Source organism: Triticum dicoccoides, chromosome 5B, assembly GCF_002162155.2.
Source record: "Triticum dicoccoides isolate Atlit2015 ecotype Zavitan chromosome 5B, WEW_v2.0, whole genome shotgun sequence".
NCBI classification, from domain to species: Eukaryota; Viridiplantae; Streptophyta; class Magnoliopsida; order Poales; family Poaceae; genus Triticum; species Triticum dicoccoides.
In genome coordinates this window covers 98,522,210-98,538,774 of record NC_041389.1, presented here as the reverse complement: position 1 = coordinate 98,538,774, position 16,565 = coordinate 98,522,210, and positions in this window count along the sequence as shown.

Below are 16,565 nucleotides of genomic sequence, written 5' to 3'. Positions count from 1 at the left end.
CTCCTCTGCCCGACCAGCGCCGGAGGCCTCAGCTCCGCGCCGCCCGAGCCGCCTCCTGCCGGCGCCGCCCATCGCCGGCGCCCCGCTCCGCCAACCCGCGTCGGTGACCCGTCCCAGCCTCCTCCGCCTTTCCTCGTCGAGATCCAGCCGAATCCGGCGAGATCCGGCCCGGATCCGCCATCTCCGGCCCTCCCCGGCGTCATCTCCGTCATCTCCGGCGAGCAACTCCGGCCCTGCATCGAAGTTCGTGAAAAACGAGGTTGACCCCCGAAAATCCCAGTCCCAGATTTTTGTAATTTTCATGCCATATTTGCCCTACTGTATCTCTGCATCCGTAGCTCCGTTTTGCGCATGTAATATGTCAAATTGTTCGCCTCAACGAGTACATCATTTCATTCCATTGCATCATATTCATTTGAGGTCATCTTGATGCCTGAATCATCGTTGAAAGAGTGCTTTATAATGTTTTCTGCTGTCTGTCATCAGAATGAGCTCATTTGTCATTTTTGTCATGATTGATGTATGCATCCTATGAGGTTGATGTCTTCATGTGTTTTGATCTATGCTATGTCTTCTTTACATAGGTGCTTACCATGTATTTTTGTGATCAATGTGGTGACTAGCACAAGCATGCAAACTAGGCTTCGTGATGTTGCTGATTTTAGTCCCTGTTCTGCTATTATTTTGATGCCATGTAAACTTGATGCTACAGAGAGATCCATGCATATTTTGAGATACTTTAGTAAGGGTGTTTTGGACATGTGGTTATTGTCTATCCATTCATGCCCTCTGTTGCAATTATGGAGTAGTCTAGCATGTCAGTTTCGTGCTCTACTTTTGCTTCAAAATGTTTCCTGGCAGATTGTTTACTTGTTATTCAATTTAGCCAAGGTTGCTATAGTTGATCCGTGCATGCTATGGACTTGTTCTTGACTTGGTTTGTTTCACAAACATGTCTTCTTGATGATGCTATTCTTATATTGTCATGCAATGACTTGTGGTGAGTGATTCAAGCTTGTTAAGTAGTGTACATGATGTTGCTGTTTTGCTAGGCTGAATCTGTTATTTCGTGATGCTATATAAACATGTTGCCACTAATCATTCTATGCATAATCTGGAGATGTCCACTAAACATGTTTTGATCTACATGTCATCCTCTATCCATCCATGCCCCTGGTTGCATTTATAGGTTGTTGTAGATTGTTCATATCTTGCTCTAAAATTGCTTGATAATGTTGCTGTCAGCCTGTTTACATTAAGTTCAGTTGTTACCATGTGTTTTGCTAGTGATCCATGCACCCTATGAACTTTCTATTGCCATGCTTAGCTTCACAAACATGCCTTCTTACTGTTGGGTGCCTTGCCATGCCATGTAATGATCTGTAGTGAGTTGCACAAGCTCATTTACATGCCTTCATAATTATGTTCCTGCCATGTATGAATCTGTATAATAACTTGCTATGTTTACGTGGGTGCCATCATATTTTCGGGTCCTTTTTGGCTTATGGTTAGTAAGGGACTTTTGATCTATGCAATTAGTAGATTCATTTCATGCCTTTGTTTTCCATGATAAGTTCCTGTAACATGTTGTTTGATAGCTCTAAACATTGCATCGTGATGTTATTTTCTGCAAAGTCTGAAATTGTTATAACTTGCAATCTTACCATGTGTGTTTGAGCATATTCTAGTGATTTCTGGAGATAGCTCAGTGTTCATGTTTTTTGTGCTTTACCTGTACATCATGCCCATGCCTTTTGTTATTATGTTGAGGTACTGTAGCATATTGTTTTGATGCTTCCAATATGCCTAGTTGCTGTTTTGGACAGCTTGTCCTTTAAACTTGTATAGTGTTTGTGTGTTGAACCGTTGCTCCGTTTTGAGTGTGCTTTATATGAAACTTGCTTAGAATTGCATGTAGTTTCATATTATCATGTTGCATCCTTGTTTTGAGGTGTTTGCTTGATGTTTGGGTGCATTTTGCATCAATGCCATGTTTAACTTGTTTTGCTCATATCTTCTAGGCCGTAGCTCCGAACTAAATGAACTTTATATGTAACTTGACTAGAATCTCGTGTAGATCATCTTGGTGCATCTTAACTTGCTGTTTAACAACTTCAACTTAATGTTCGTTCAGATCTGGTCCAATTTCGAAATATGCATATGAGGACTTACCGGAATTGTTATATGTTGTTCCCGGCCTCATTTAAACTTGCCTTGATGTGTTGCTCTTGTTTGCATCATCTCTTGCCAGGAGTAGCTTCATGTAGCCTTGTCATGCATCATGCTTGTTGTGCATCATGTCTTGTTCATGTGTGGTGTGTTTACTATGTTGTGTGCTTCTTCTCGATAGTTCCCGTTTTGTTGCGATCGTGAGGATTCGTTCGTCTACGCTTGGTTCGGCTTCATCCGTTCGTCTTCTTCATGGACTCGTTCTTCTTCCTTGCGGGATTTCAGGCAAGATGACCGTTACCATGGATCTCAATACTATCTTTGCTATGCTAGTTGCTTCGTTCTATCGCTATGTTGCGCTACCTATTACCTGTTTATCAAGCCATCCCAAATTGCCATGAACCTCTAACCTTTGACACCTTTACCATGCAAACCGTTGTTTGGCTATGTTACCGCTTTTGCTCAGCCCCTCTTATAGCATTGCTAGTTGCAGGTGAAGTTGAAGATTTCTCCATGGTGGACAGGATTTTGATTGGGATATCACAATATCTCTTATATTATTAATGCATCTATATACTTGGTAAAGGGTGGAAGGCTCGGCCTTTTGCCTAGTGTTTTGTTCCACTCTTGCCGCCCTAGTTTCCGTCATACCGGTGTTATGTTCCCGTTTTGCGTTCCTTACGCGGTCGGGTGATTTATGGGACCCCCTAGACAGTTCGCTTTGAATAAAACTCCTCCAACAAGGCCCAACCTTGGTTTTACCATTTGCCTCACCACCACCTATCCCTTTCCCTTGGGTCGGCCAACCTGAGGGTCATCTTTATTTTAGCCCCCCCCCGGGCCAGTGCTTGTCTAAGTGTTGGTCCGAACCGAGCGATGTCCGGCGCTCCCTGGGCAACCAGGGTCTATGCCAACCCGACGTCTGGCTCATCCGGTGTGCCCTGAGAACGAGATATGTGCAGCTCCTATCGGGATTTGTCGGCACAGCGGGAGGCTTTGCTGGTCTTGTTTTACCATTGTCGAAATGTCTTGTAAACTGGGATTCCGAGTCTGATCGGGTCTTCCTGGGAGAAGGTCTATTCCTTCGTTGACCGCGAGAGCTTGTCATGGGCTAAGTTGGGACACCCCTGCAGGGTATAATCTTTCGAAAGCCGTGCCCGCGGTTATAGGAAGATGGGAATTTGTTAATGTCCGGTTGTAGATAACTTGACACCAGATCCGAATTAAAACGCATCAACCGCGTGTGTAGCCGTGATGGTCTCTTCTCGGCGGAGTCCGGGAAGTGAACACGGTTTCTGGGTTATGTTTGACGTAAGTAGGAGTTCAGGATCACTTCTTGATCATTGCTAGCTTCACGATCGTTCCTTTTGCTCTCTTCTCGCTCTTATTTGCGTATGTTAGCCACCATATATTCTTAGTCGATGCTGCAGCCTCACCACTTTACCCCTTCCTTTCCTATTAAGTTTTGCTAGTCTTGATACCCATGGTAATGGGATTGTTGAGTCCTCGTGGCTCATAGATTACTACAACAACAGTTGCAGGTACAGGTTCATGCGATGATCATGACGCGAGAGCGATGCTTGCTTGCATTGAGTTCTTCTTCTGCTTCTTCGATCAGGGGATAGGTTCCAGGTCGGCAGCCTGGGCTAGCAGGGTGGATGTCGTTGAGTTTCTGTTCGTGTTTCATCCGTAGTCGGATGATGTCCTGATGTATTGTGATGTTGTATTCGTGTGGCATTGTATGCCTTATGTATGTATCCCCATCTATTATGTAATGTTGATGTAATGATATCCACCTTGCAAAAGCGTTTCAATATGCGTGTCTATCCTTGGTGGGACCTTCGAGTTCCTTTTGGATAGGTCGCATATTGGGCGTGACAATCCACTTGCCTCCCGCTCCGGACATAGTTGGAGAAGGTTGAGGTGAGAAGTGCGGACTTGGGCGCTGGAGCTCGAGTTCGCGGAGATGGATAAGCCAAGGAGGAAGAAGGCGCAGGTAAAAGGAGTGGATCTTTATCCCCTTATATGGGCGGACAAAAACATGTGTCCCCACCGGCCTGGTAAAACTCGCTTATCTCCCAAGCATCACAATCAATGGCGCGGTTGGGTTGCCCATGTCCGTATTGATGGGAATCCCGGAATAAGGGGAACACGATCTCTGCTTCGACAAGACGTGCCAAGGAAACCGCCTCGCTAAACGCGCGGAGGTGGAACAATAAAAACAATTCGAGTAAAGGCTTGGTAATGGTGTGACGTCACGCCACAAAATACGTCATCAGATTGAACTTGTGTAATATTATTCTCTCTACGGTGGTATGTGGAATTTATTTTGCAGAGCCGGACACTATCCTGGTGTTCATAATCTTCTATAAATTATTCGGAGGAAGAACCCGCCTTGCAATGCCGAAGACAACATGCGCGCCAGACTCGTCGTCATTGAAGCCTGGTTCAGGGGCTACTGAGGGAGTTCCGGACTAGGGGGTGTCCGGATAGCCGAATTATCATCATCGGCCGGACTCCAAGACTATGAAGATAGAAGATTGAAGACTTCGTCCCGTGTCAGGATGGGACTTTCCTTGGCGTGGAAGGCAAGCTTGGCGATACGGATATGTAGATTTCCTACCATTGTAACCGACTCTGTGTAACCCTAGCTCTCTCCGGTGTCTATATAAACCGGATGGCTTTAGTCCTTAGGACGAACAACAATCATACCATAGGCTAGCTTCTAGGGTTTAGCCTCCTTGATCTCGTGGTAGATCCATTCTTGTAACACACATCATCAATATTAATCAAGCAGGACGTAGGGTTTTACCTCCATCAAGAGGGCCCGAACCTGGGTAAAACATCGTGTCCCTTGTCTCCTGTTACCATCCGCCTAGACGCACAGTTCGGGACCCCCTACCCGAGATCCGCCGGTTCTGACACCGACACCTACCTCCCCCCTCTTTATATAGGGGCCCTGGGGGGCGCCGGCCCCTAGAGATTGGATCTCAAGGGGGGCGGCGGCCAAGGGGGTGGCTTGCCCCTCAAGCCAAGTGGGCGCCCCCCACCCCTAGGGTTTCCAACCCTAGGCTCAGGGGGAGGCCCAAGGGGGCGCACCAGCCCACAAGGGGCTGGTTCCATTCCCCACTTCATCCCATGGGGCCCTCCGAGATAGGTGTCCCCACCCGGTGGACCCTCGGGACCCTTCCGGTGGTCCCGGTGGTGACCCCCGAAACTTTCCCGATGGCCGAAACTAGACTCCTATATACAATTCTTTACCTCCGGACCATTCTGGAACTCCTCGTGATGTCTGGGATCTCATCTGGGACTCCGAACAACTTTCGGGTTACCACATACTAATATCTCTATAACCCTAGTGTCACCGAACCTTAAGTGTGTAGACCCTATGGGTTCGGGAGACATGCAGACATGACCGAGACGACTCTCCGATCAATAACCAAAAGCAGGATCTGGATACCCATGTTGGCTCCCACATGCTCCTCGATGATCTCATCGGATGAACCACGATGTCGAGGATTCAAGTAATCCCGTATACAATTCCCCTTGTCAATCGGTACGTTACTTGCCCGAGATTCGATTGTCGGTATCCCAATACCTCATTCAATCTCGTTACCGGCAAGTCACTTTACTCGTACCATAATGCATGATCCCGTGACCAAACACTTGGTCACATTGAGCTCATTATGATGATGCATTACCGAGTGGGCCCAGAGATACCTCTCCGTCATACGGAGTGACAAATCCCAGTCTCGATCCGTGTCAACCCAATAGATACTTTCGGGGATACCTGTAGTATACCTTTATAGTCACCCAGTTACGTTGTGACGTTTGGTACACCCAAAGCAGTCCTACGGTATCCGGGATTTACAAGATCTCATGGTCTAAGGAAATGATACTTGACATTGAAAAAGCTCTAGAAAACGAACTACACGATCTTGTGCTATGCTTAGGATTGGGTCTTGTCCATCACATCATTCTCCTAATGATGTGATCCGGTTATCAACGACATCCAATGTCCATAGTCAGGAAACCATGACTATCTGTTGATCAACGAGCTAGTCAACTAGAGGCTTACTAGGGACATGTTGTGGTCTATTTATTCACACATGTATTACGATTTCCGGATAACACAACTATAGCATGAATAATAGACAATTATCATGAGCAAGGAAATATAATAATAATCATTTTATTATTGCCTCTAGGGCATATTTCCAACAGGAAGGTCAAGCACGACTAACCATGGGGCAGCGCGCGAGGGAATCTGGACCTAATACCCAAATTTGACAGTCGTTATGGCAGTTGCCATTGTTTGGGCGACGACAATGGTTGGCGCGGGTGTGGGTGCTTTCTGTTGTTGGGAAACGTTCCACGGAAAACAAAAAAATTACGCACACGCAAGATCTATCCATGAAGATGTATAGCTACGAGAGGGGGAGAGTATCTGCATACCCTTGTAGATCGCTAAGCGGAAGCGTTTATCAACATAGTTTATATCACTACTAGGGAAATGCCTATACACAGCAGCTTAGTAGTAGAGCTGGTTATGGGCCCAGCGCTACTACAACTTAGTAGTAGTGCTGGTTGGCGACGCACGCTACAGGTACCAGAGTAGCAGTAGCGATGGGCCCCCTGGCAGCACTACTGCTAAGTTGTCCCATGGCAACCAGCAGGGGCTACACGTAGTAGTAGCGGCTGGCTGGAACCAACGCTACTACTAGAGATATAGCAGTAGCGCTGGGCCTCCAGCCAACGCTACTACTAATGACACCTTATCCTCTCCCCTGTCAGCCCGATCGATCACTCTTCCTCCCACACTCTCATCTCTCTCTCGTCCAACCGCGCGCTGCCACCGCCCGCCGCCGTTGCCCAGCATGTCTCCCTCCCTCCCTTCTCCTTCCATCCCTACCTTCTCCCTCTCTTCCTCCGACCCTGCCTCTCCCTCCATCCCCTGTCCTTCTCCCTCCTTGCTCCCTCCCTTCATCCCTCGCCCTTCTTCCTCCCGGCCCTCTCCCTCTGGCCCTCTCCCTCCCTCTCTCCCTCCTGCATTGCATAGATAGATGGATAGATAGATAGATAGATGGTTAAAACAATGGTTTTTTATATATCGCATAGATAGACCAAGGGATGGATAGATGGATGGATGGATATATATAGATGGATGGATGGATAGATGTTAGGGTTAGAACTAGGGGTTTTTTAGTAAATGTATAGGTCTTTTCAATTTTTTAGGGTTAGAACAAGGTTTTACCAATTTTTAGATTTGGAACTAGGTTTAGACAAATGGGTGGATAGATGGGCAGTACAAATTAATAGGGTTAGAACCAGGTTTTATAAGTTTAGGAGAAATTTTTAGACATAGGGTTTCACTAAGTCCTAGGATGATGATAATAATGTTTTTGTTTATATTTTGTTTTTGCAGAAATAAAGATGCCCATGTCGTCGCCGCCGTCGTCCCCGTCACGGGACCCCTCCGACCTTGAGGTGAGACTAGCCAAATCTCCATGTCAATATGAGTCTTATAAGATATTTTGAAATGCAATGACCATCATTTTGAATGCAAATAGGATATGTCCTCCGAGTGGCCTATGTTTTGCCGGAGTATTGATTAATTTCTGTTCCAGCAAATTTCAGGCGCTCGATGTGGCCTTCTTTAGCAAAGGTCATGCCGGATTTTTCCGTGATTTTTGGCATGACTTGTGCTAGAATATGTAGAAAATATCGAGTGGCCTGGATTTTCTAGAAAGATAATTAAATGACATTTCGGGTTGACTTTAAGTCTATCGAGGCTCCATACATGAGAGAGGAAGAAACCCGACTGTTGTCGTGGGGGTCATTTCTCCTTCTTCTCCTTGTGCTAGACCTTTGTTAGGCACTAGGGGAAGGAGGAGTAACGACCATCACCGATGGTCGAAAAATCAGTGAGGGAGTGTGTCCACCATATATGAGAGAACGAAGAAGAATGTTGACTGTTGTCATGGGGGTCGCTTCTCCTTCATTCCCATGTGCTAGACATTTTGGTTTAATGCACTCGGGGACGAAGGGAGGAGCGACCATCACCAACGGTCGAATATATACACCACGTGAGCTGAGAGTTTTCAAAAAAAAGACACGACAGACCGATAGTCAACCCGTGCTGAATAATAATGATCTAATTTAGTTTTGTTAGTACATATATTGAATTTTAGAAGTTTAATCTTTGATTATGAACATAGGAATGTTGTCGGACGAAAGTCCCGGGGAGTGCTCCTGGTGCAGCGACAACCGGGGTTTCTGCGACAGGCCTCACTTGGTAGAAGGTCGGCGCTTCAGCATTAAGCTCGAGGAGGCCTTCGATTGTGAAACGGTACGCTACGATGCAAAGTGTTTTTTTGTAATTAAGCTCGACTTCTACTACTTCAACGTGTAATTTTCGTATTTTACAATTCAACTAGCTTATCCCATGCCATGCAAGACGCTATGTCTTGGAGAGGATGGGTTTTGAAGATCATGAGAGGAATGAAACAAAGAAAATTCACCTAAGAACCCATCATGGTATGGATTTTGAGGTAAATCTATACAATTCTGAGAGCGTATCCAATTTTGGTTGCCCGGAGTGGGAAGCACTTTGCAAGATGTATGATTTTCAAGAGGGTATGTTTATCACCATGGATCTTGGTGATCCTGACATCGAGGTAGGCAATTTGGACATTTGAGTCCTTGTTGATACGCTTCCAATTCTACCGCTATGTGAGTTTCTCAAACATAGTTATTAAGTAATTTATATTGTTTATTTCAAAATAGTTGACAACTTATTTCTATTGATAGCTTATTTTCATTCTTCAAAGAATGTGCGGAAGATGGTAGACAGAACCTACTACACCGATGGCTCTGAGTTAACTTATCAGGAGAAAAATCATCTGGTCGCATCTTGTACTGATCTTGAGAATTACAATGTCTATTATCAAACTCCTCCGCATTATGGTCAATATGTGCCACTAGTGCACGAGTTGAACTATGCTAACATCCATGGAGATCTCATGGTAAGATTTTTAAGTATTATGACATCTGTGCATCTTTTGCATAAATTCTTCTAAAACTGAACTATATTGCTAACTATGAAGTCATTACTATGTTTTTCAACAGATAATCCCGCAGGAGTGTGTGCCTCATCTGATGTTTCCCAAAGGTCGCCTTGATGTTTTGAATATACATCCAGGTCATCCTATGAATCACTCCTGTTCATATCGGATTTCTAAAAGCAATGAAGACATGACCATCAAAGATTGGAACAAATGTATGGCCACTCATAAGGAGGTACTTGGAAGCAACATTAGGCGAAGTGCAAGAATTGGAGACAGGATAATCTCCATTCTCCATAATGGATAGTCAGGGTCTATCTTGTTTTATGCTATTTTACCTAAGAGAAGGTAGTAGCTTCTAGCTAATACTCATGATCATGTGCTAAGAACAACTAAGTAGGATTGGTTAGATGACTATGATGATGATGTGGTATCGAGTAGAAATTGTATGATCGATGATGATGAGTAGGACTTGTTATTATGATACCAATGATGAGTTATTAATTATTTTGATCGATGATCCATGATGCTAAGTTGTTATATGAGCATGATGAGTTATTATGTATATCACTAGGTGAAATGAACATGAAATAGATTCAAGTGGAGGCAGCATGTGGTGCGCATCGAAAGTACTACTAATCCAAACTAGATCAAGTTTGGATTAGTAGTACTCTCGACATGCACCACATGTTGCCTCCACTTGAATCTACTCCACATTCATTTCACCCACTGTTATATATAATAACTAATCATGGTCATAAAATCATATGATGAAAGTACTATATATAAAACCACAACAAAAATAAGCTGCAATTTAAAAAATACAGGAAAAGGTAGCAGCAACACTTTTCTATAGAAACGCTATTGCTACTTACAACTATCAGCAGTGCTTTTCCAGCACGAGCGCTACTGCTAGCTAGGTATAACAGTAGCACTGGTGTTCCAGCGCTACTGCTAAGAGTTAGCTGTAGCGCCTTAGTAGTAGCGCTGGCTCAAGCGCTACTAGTAACTCTAAAACTAGCGCTGCTACTAGGGTTTTCCCTAATAGTGTATAGTCGTACTCCTTCACGATCTGTTCCGATCAAGCATTGAACATATGGTACCTCCGCGTTCAGCACACGTTCAGCTCGATAATGTCCTCGTCTTCTTGATCTAGCAAGAGGGGCGAAGTAGTAGATGAGTTCCGGCAACACGACGGCTTGGTGACGGTGGTGGTGAACTAGAGGGAGGAGATTAGAACCACACTGGACTTATAATTATGAGGATTAGAGGTAGCTAGGTCTAGCTCTAATTAGTCAACTAGGGCCAACTAGAGGAGGCTAAAAAACTTGTGTTCCATGGGCTAGCCCTACTCCTCTACTCATATGTTGAGCCCTGGGGTCGTTACTTGGGGAGAGGGCCTACCCAAAGTCGGTTAATGAAAAGAAGAGTCCTTCTCGGACTCTAGGGCCAAACGCCACGGTTCCTGGCATTTACGTAAACGTCGTGCACTGTCTTAAGGCCCCGTGGGCCTTACCCCTTGGCCCAACCATATCATCCTATATATCAATCTTTACCTCCGTACCATTCCGGAGCTCCTCGTCATGTTCGTGATCTCATCGGGACTTGATACGTCTCCAATGTATCTATAATTTATGAAGCATTCATGCTATTTTATTATCTGTTTTGGATGATTATGGGATTTATTATACACTTTTATATTATTTTTGGGACTAACCTATTAACCGGAGGCCCAACCCATATTGTTGTTTTCTTGCCTATTTCAGTGTTTCGAAGAAAAGGAATATCAAACGGAGTCCAAACAGAATGAAACCTTCGGGAGCATTATTTTTGTAACGAACATGATCCATGAGACTTGGAGTTGAAGCCAAGGAAGCTTCGAGGTGGCCACGAGGGTGCCCCCCTACTGGGCCCGACCCCCTGTCTCGTGGGCCCCTCAAGCGTCCTCCGACCGACTTCTTTCACCTATATAAGTCCATATACCCTAAAACATCGAAGACGAAGATAGATCGGGAGTTCTGCCACCGCAAGCCTCTGTAGCCACCAAAAACCTCTCGGGATCCCGTTCCGGCACCCTGTCGGAGGGGGAACCCATCACCGGTTCCATCTTCATCATCTTGGCGCTCTCCATGATGAGGAGGGAGTAGTTCACCCTCGGGGCCGAGGGTATGTACCAGTAGCTATGTGTTTGATCTCTCTCTCTCTCTCTCTCTCTCTCTCGTGTTCTCTCTATGGCAAGATCTTGATGTATCACGAGCTTTGCTATTATAGTTGGATCTTATGATGTTTCTCCCCCTCTACTCTCTTGTAATGGATTGAGTTTTCCCTTTGAAGTTATCTTATCGGATTGAGTCTTTAAGGATTTGAGAACACTTGATGTATGTCTTGCCGTGCTTATCTGTGGTGACAATGGGATATTCATGTGATCCACTTGATGTATGTTTTGGTGATCAACTTGCGGGTTCCGCCCATGAACCTATGCATAGGGGTTGGCACACATTTTCTTCTTGACTCTCTGGTAGAAACTTTGGGGCACTCTTTGAAGTACTTTGTGTTGGTTGAATAGATGAATCTGAGATTGTGTGATGCATATCGTATAATCATGCCCACGGATACTTGAGGTGACAATGGAGTATTTAGGTGACATTAGGGTTTTGGTTGATTTGTGTCTTAAGTTGTTATTCTAGTATGAACTCTATGATAGATCGAGCGGAAAGAATAGCTTCATGTTATTTTACTACAGACTCTTGAATAGATAGATAAAAAAGGATAACTTTGAGGTGGTTTCGTACCCTACCATAATCTCTTCATTTGTTCTCCGCTATTACTGACTTTGGAGTGACTCTTTGTTGCATGTTGAGGGATATTTATATGATCCAATTATGTTATTATTGTTGAGAGAACTTGCACTAGTGAAAGTATGAACCTTAGGCCTTGTTTCCTAGCATTGCAATACTGTTTACGCTCACTTTTACCACTTGATACCTTGCTGTTTTTATAATTCAGATTACAAATACTTATATCTACCATCCATATTGCACTTGTATCACCATCTCTTTGCCGAACTAGTGCACCTATACAATCTACCATTGTATTGGGTGTGTTGGGGACACAAGAGACTCCTTGTTATTTGGTTGCAGGGTTGTTTGAGAGAGACCATCTTCATCCTACGTCTCCCATGGATTGATAAACCTTAGGTCATCCACTTGAGGGAAATTTGCTACTGTCCTACAAACCTCTGCACTTGGAGGACCAACAACGTCTATACAAGAAAAAGGTTGCGCAGTAGACATCAAGCTCTTTTCTGGCGCTGTTGCCGGGGAGGTGAGTGCTTGAAGGTATATCTTTAGATCTTGCAATCGAATCTTTTTGTTTCTTGTTTTATCACTAATTTAGTTTATAAAAGAAAACTACAAAAAAATGGAATTGAGTTTGTCTCATACGCTTCATCTTTTTAATATCTTTCGTAAGAATGATGGAAAGGAAAATTGTGCTCAAGTGCTAGAAGGAGAAATCTATAAAATGTTTTGCACTAAATCTTAGAATGATGAGCATGGTTGCAATGTTATTAGTATGAATTCTTTGAATACCCATGATGCTAATGATATGCAAAGCCACAAGCTTGGGGATGCTATGTTTGATGAATATGATATTTTTTGTCCCCCAAGTTTTGATGAGAATATTTATTATGATGAAAGAATACCTCCTATTTATGATGATTATATTGATGAAAGTGGGTTTGGAAGAGTGTCAACTTTAGGAAGTAATGATCCCACTATTTTGGAGGATGTTGATTATTATTGTGATAATTATGAAAGTGGATTTGGAGAGGTCATGACTTTATTTAGTGATGAATCCACTATTTCGGAAGAGGTTCCAATTGATTATGAGAATAAAGTTGCTATCCATGATGATTATTGTGATAAAATGTATGCTATAAAGAATAATAACCATGAAACTTGTCATCCTGATTTTAGTTTTCAATTAGATTATGCCTCACATGATAGTTATTTTGTTGAGTTTTCTCCCACTATTATTCATGAGAAGAAATTTGCTTATGTGGAGAGTTGTAAAATTTCTATGCAAGTAGATCATGAAAAGAATGCTTTATGTTCTGGTTATATTGTTCAATTCATTCATGCTGCTACTTAAAATTATTATGAGGGAGGAACATATGGTTGTAGGAATTGCAATAATATCAAGTTTCCTCTCTATGTGCTTAAAGTTTTGAAGTTATGCTTGTTTTGCCTTCCTATGCTAGTTGATTATTGTTCTCATAAGTTGGTTGTTCACAAAATCCCTATGCATAGGAAGTGGGTTAGACTTAAATATGCTAGTCATATTCTTCATGATGCTCTCTTTATGTCTTAATTCTTATCTTTTATGTGAGCATCATTGAAATCATCATGCCTAGCTAGGGGCGTTAAACGATAGCGCTTGTTGGGAGGCAACCCAATTTTATTTTTGTCCTTTGCGTTTGTTCCTGTTTATTAATAAATAATTCATCTAGCCTCTGGTTAGATGTAGTTTTATGTTTGAATTAGTGTTTGTGCCAAGTAGAACCTTTGGGAAGACTTGGGTGAAGTCTTTACGATCCTGCTGTAAAAAACAGAAACTTTAGCGCTCACGAGAATAGCTGCCATTTTCACTGGAGAGTGATTTTAGGTTGATTCTTTTTTCAGATGATTAATAGACAAATTACTCACGTCCACCAATTTATTTCAGAATTTTTTGAGTTCCAGAAGTATACGTTGATACATATTACTACAGACCGTTCTGTTTTTGACAGATTCTGTTTTCTATGTGTTGTTTGCTTATTTTGATGAATCTATGAGTAGTATCGGAGGGTATGAACCATAGGGAAGTTGTAATACAGTAGGTTTAACACCAATATGAATTTAGAATGAGTTTGCAATAGTAACTAAGTGGTGATTTATTTTCTTATACTAACGGAGCTTACGAGTTTTGTGTTGTGAAGTTTTCATGTTTTGGGTAAAGATTTGATGGACCATGGAATAAGGAGTGGCAAGAGCCTAAGCTTGGGGATTACCAAGGCACCCCAAGGTAATATTCAAGGACAACCAAGAGCCTAAGCTTGGGGATGCCCCGGAAGGCATCTCCTCTTTCGTCTTCGTTCATCGGTAACTTTACTTGGAGCTATATTTTTATTTACCACATGATATTTGTTTTCCTTCGAGCATCATTTTATTTTATTAGTATTTGCTTGCTGTTATTTATAATAATTATTTTCATATATATTTTCAATAAAAATGTCAAGGATAGCCTTTACCATGCTTATTTTGCTAGTATACATGTTGCTGTTTGAAAACAGAAAGTTTACCGCTGTTGCAAAAATTCCCTAGAAAAGTCAGAGAATGATATAATGTTGAAACTTTTTGCATATAGAGATATGATAAATCTTCTACAACTTAGTATTTTTCTCATAATTTATGGAGTTAGGTAAGTATGAAGAATCTTGCATTCTTTACAGACTGTACTGTTTTGGCAGATTGCTGTTATGTTTGCATTGTTTGCATATGTTTGCTTGTTTAATGATTCTATTTTAGGATAGGAGTATTAAATATGCAGAGACATTTAGTATTTAATGTTTAATAATAATTTTAGTGATTTTTTACAGTAGAATATGATAAGGTTTTTGCATTGGTTTATACTAACTTATCTCACGAGTTCTTGTTGAGTTTTGTGTGGATGAAGTTTTTGAGATTTAGGGAAACCGTGATATAAAAGGAATTAAGGAGACACAAAAGCTCAAGCTTGGGGATTCCCAAGGAAACCCAAGATAATATTTCAAGAAGTCTCAAGCATCTAAGCTTGGGGATGCCCCGATAGGCATCCCACCTTTCTAATTCAACAACTATCGGTTAGTATGGGTTGAACCTAAGTTTTTGCTTCTTCACATGAGTTGTGCTATCCTTGCAATGTTATTTTATTTTGTTTTTCTTGTTGTTTGAATAAAATACCAAGATCTGAAATTCTTAAATGAGAGAGAGTCTTTGCATAGTTGCATAATTATTTAACTACTCATTGATCTTCACTTATATCTTGTTGGAGTAGTTTGTCATTTACTCGTGTGCTTCACTTATATCCTATGAGTAAATGGTTGAATGAGTTGAATGTCATAAATATGAAATTATATAGGTCTCATTTTCTTATCCCATGGGGAGTAATGACTTCACATCTAAGAAGTAGAGGTTGTAAATTTATTGAAGGTTAGCAAGCATTGTATTGGTCATTTGAACAATTCGTGAAAGAATATTGAAGGAAGAGAGATTTCACATATAAATATACTATCTTGGACATATTTTATAATTGTGAGCACTCATTAAGTATGACATGCTAAAGAGTTGATGTTGGACAAGGAAGACAACGTAATGAGTTATGTTTTCTCACATCTCAGTTAAAGTATATTGTCATGGATCATTCAAACATGTTGAGCTTGACTTTCCCCTCATGCTAGCCAAAATTCCTTGCACCAAGTAGAGATACTACTTGTGCTTCCAAATATCCCTTAAACTAGTTTTGCCTTGAGAGTCCACCATACCTACCTATGGATTGAGTAAGATCCTTTAAGTAAGTTGTCATCGGTGCATGCAATAAAAATTGCTCCCTAAATATGTATGACTTATCAGTGTGAAGAAAATAAGCTTTATACGATCTTGTTATGGAAGCAATAAAAGCGACGGACTGCATAATAAAGGTCCATATAGAAGTGGCAATATAAAGTGACGTTTTTTCGCATTAAGATTGTGTGCATCCAACCATAAAAGCGCATGACAACCTCTGCTTCCCTCTGCGAAGGGCCTATATTTTACTTTATGTCTTTTACTTTATGCAAGAGTCAAGGTGATCTTCACCTTTCCCTTTTTCATTTTATCCTTTGGCAAGCACCTCGTGTTGGAAAGATCCTGATATATATATATATCCAATTGGATGTAAGTTAGCATGGACTATTATTGTTGACATCACCCAAAGGTGAATACGTTGGGAGGTGAAATTGTAAGCCCCTACCTTTCTCAGTGTTCGATTAAAACTCCATAACCATAAGTATTGCGTGAGTGTTAGCAATTATGGAAGACTATATGATAGTTGAGTATGTGGAGTTTGCTAAATCAAAGATCTGAGATAGACCCTTCCTGAAAATAAGATGAATTGTAATTGTTTGATGACTGAGAATGAAGTTTGCTAGTTTTCAAGAAAGTTTATGGTCTATGCTTTAACATGTGAATAGCTTGTTACTTGATCGTGAGAAGTTTTATGAGATGAAGTACTGTCATGACATATAATCATGCTAGAAAAGGTGATTGGAATTAT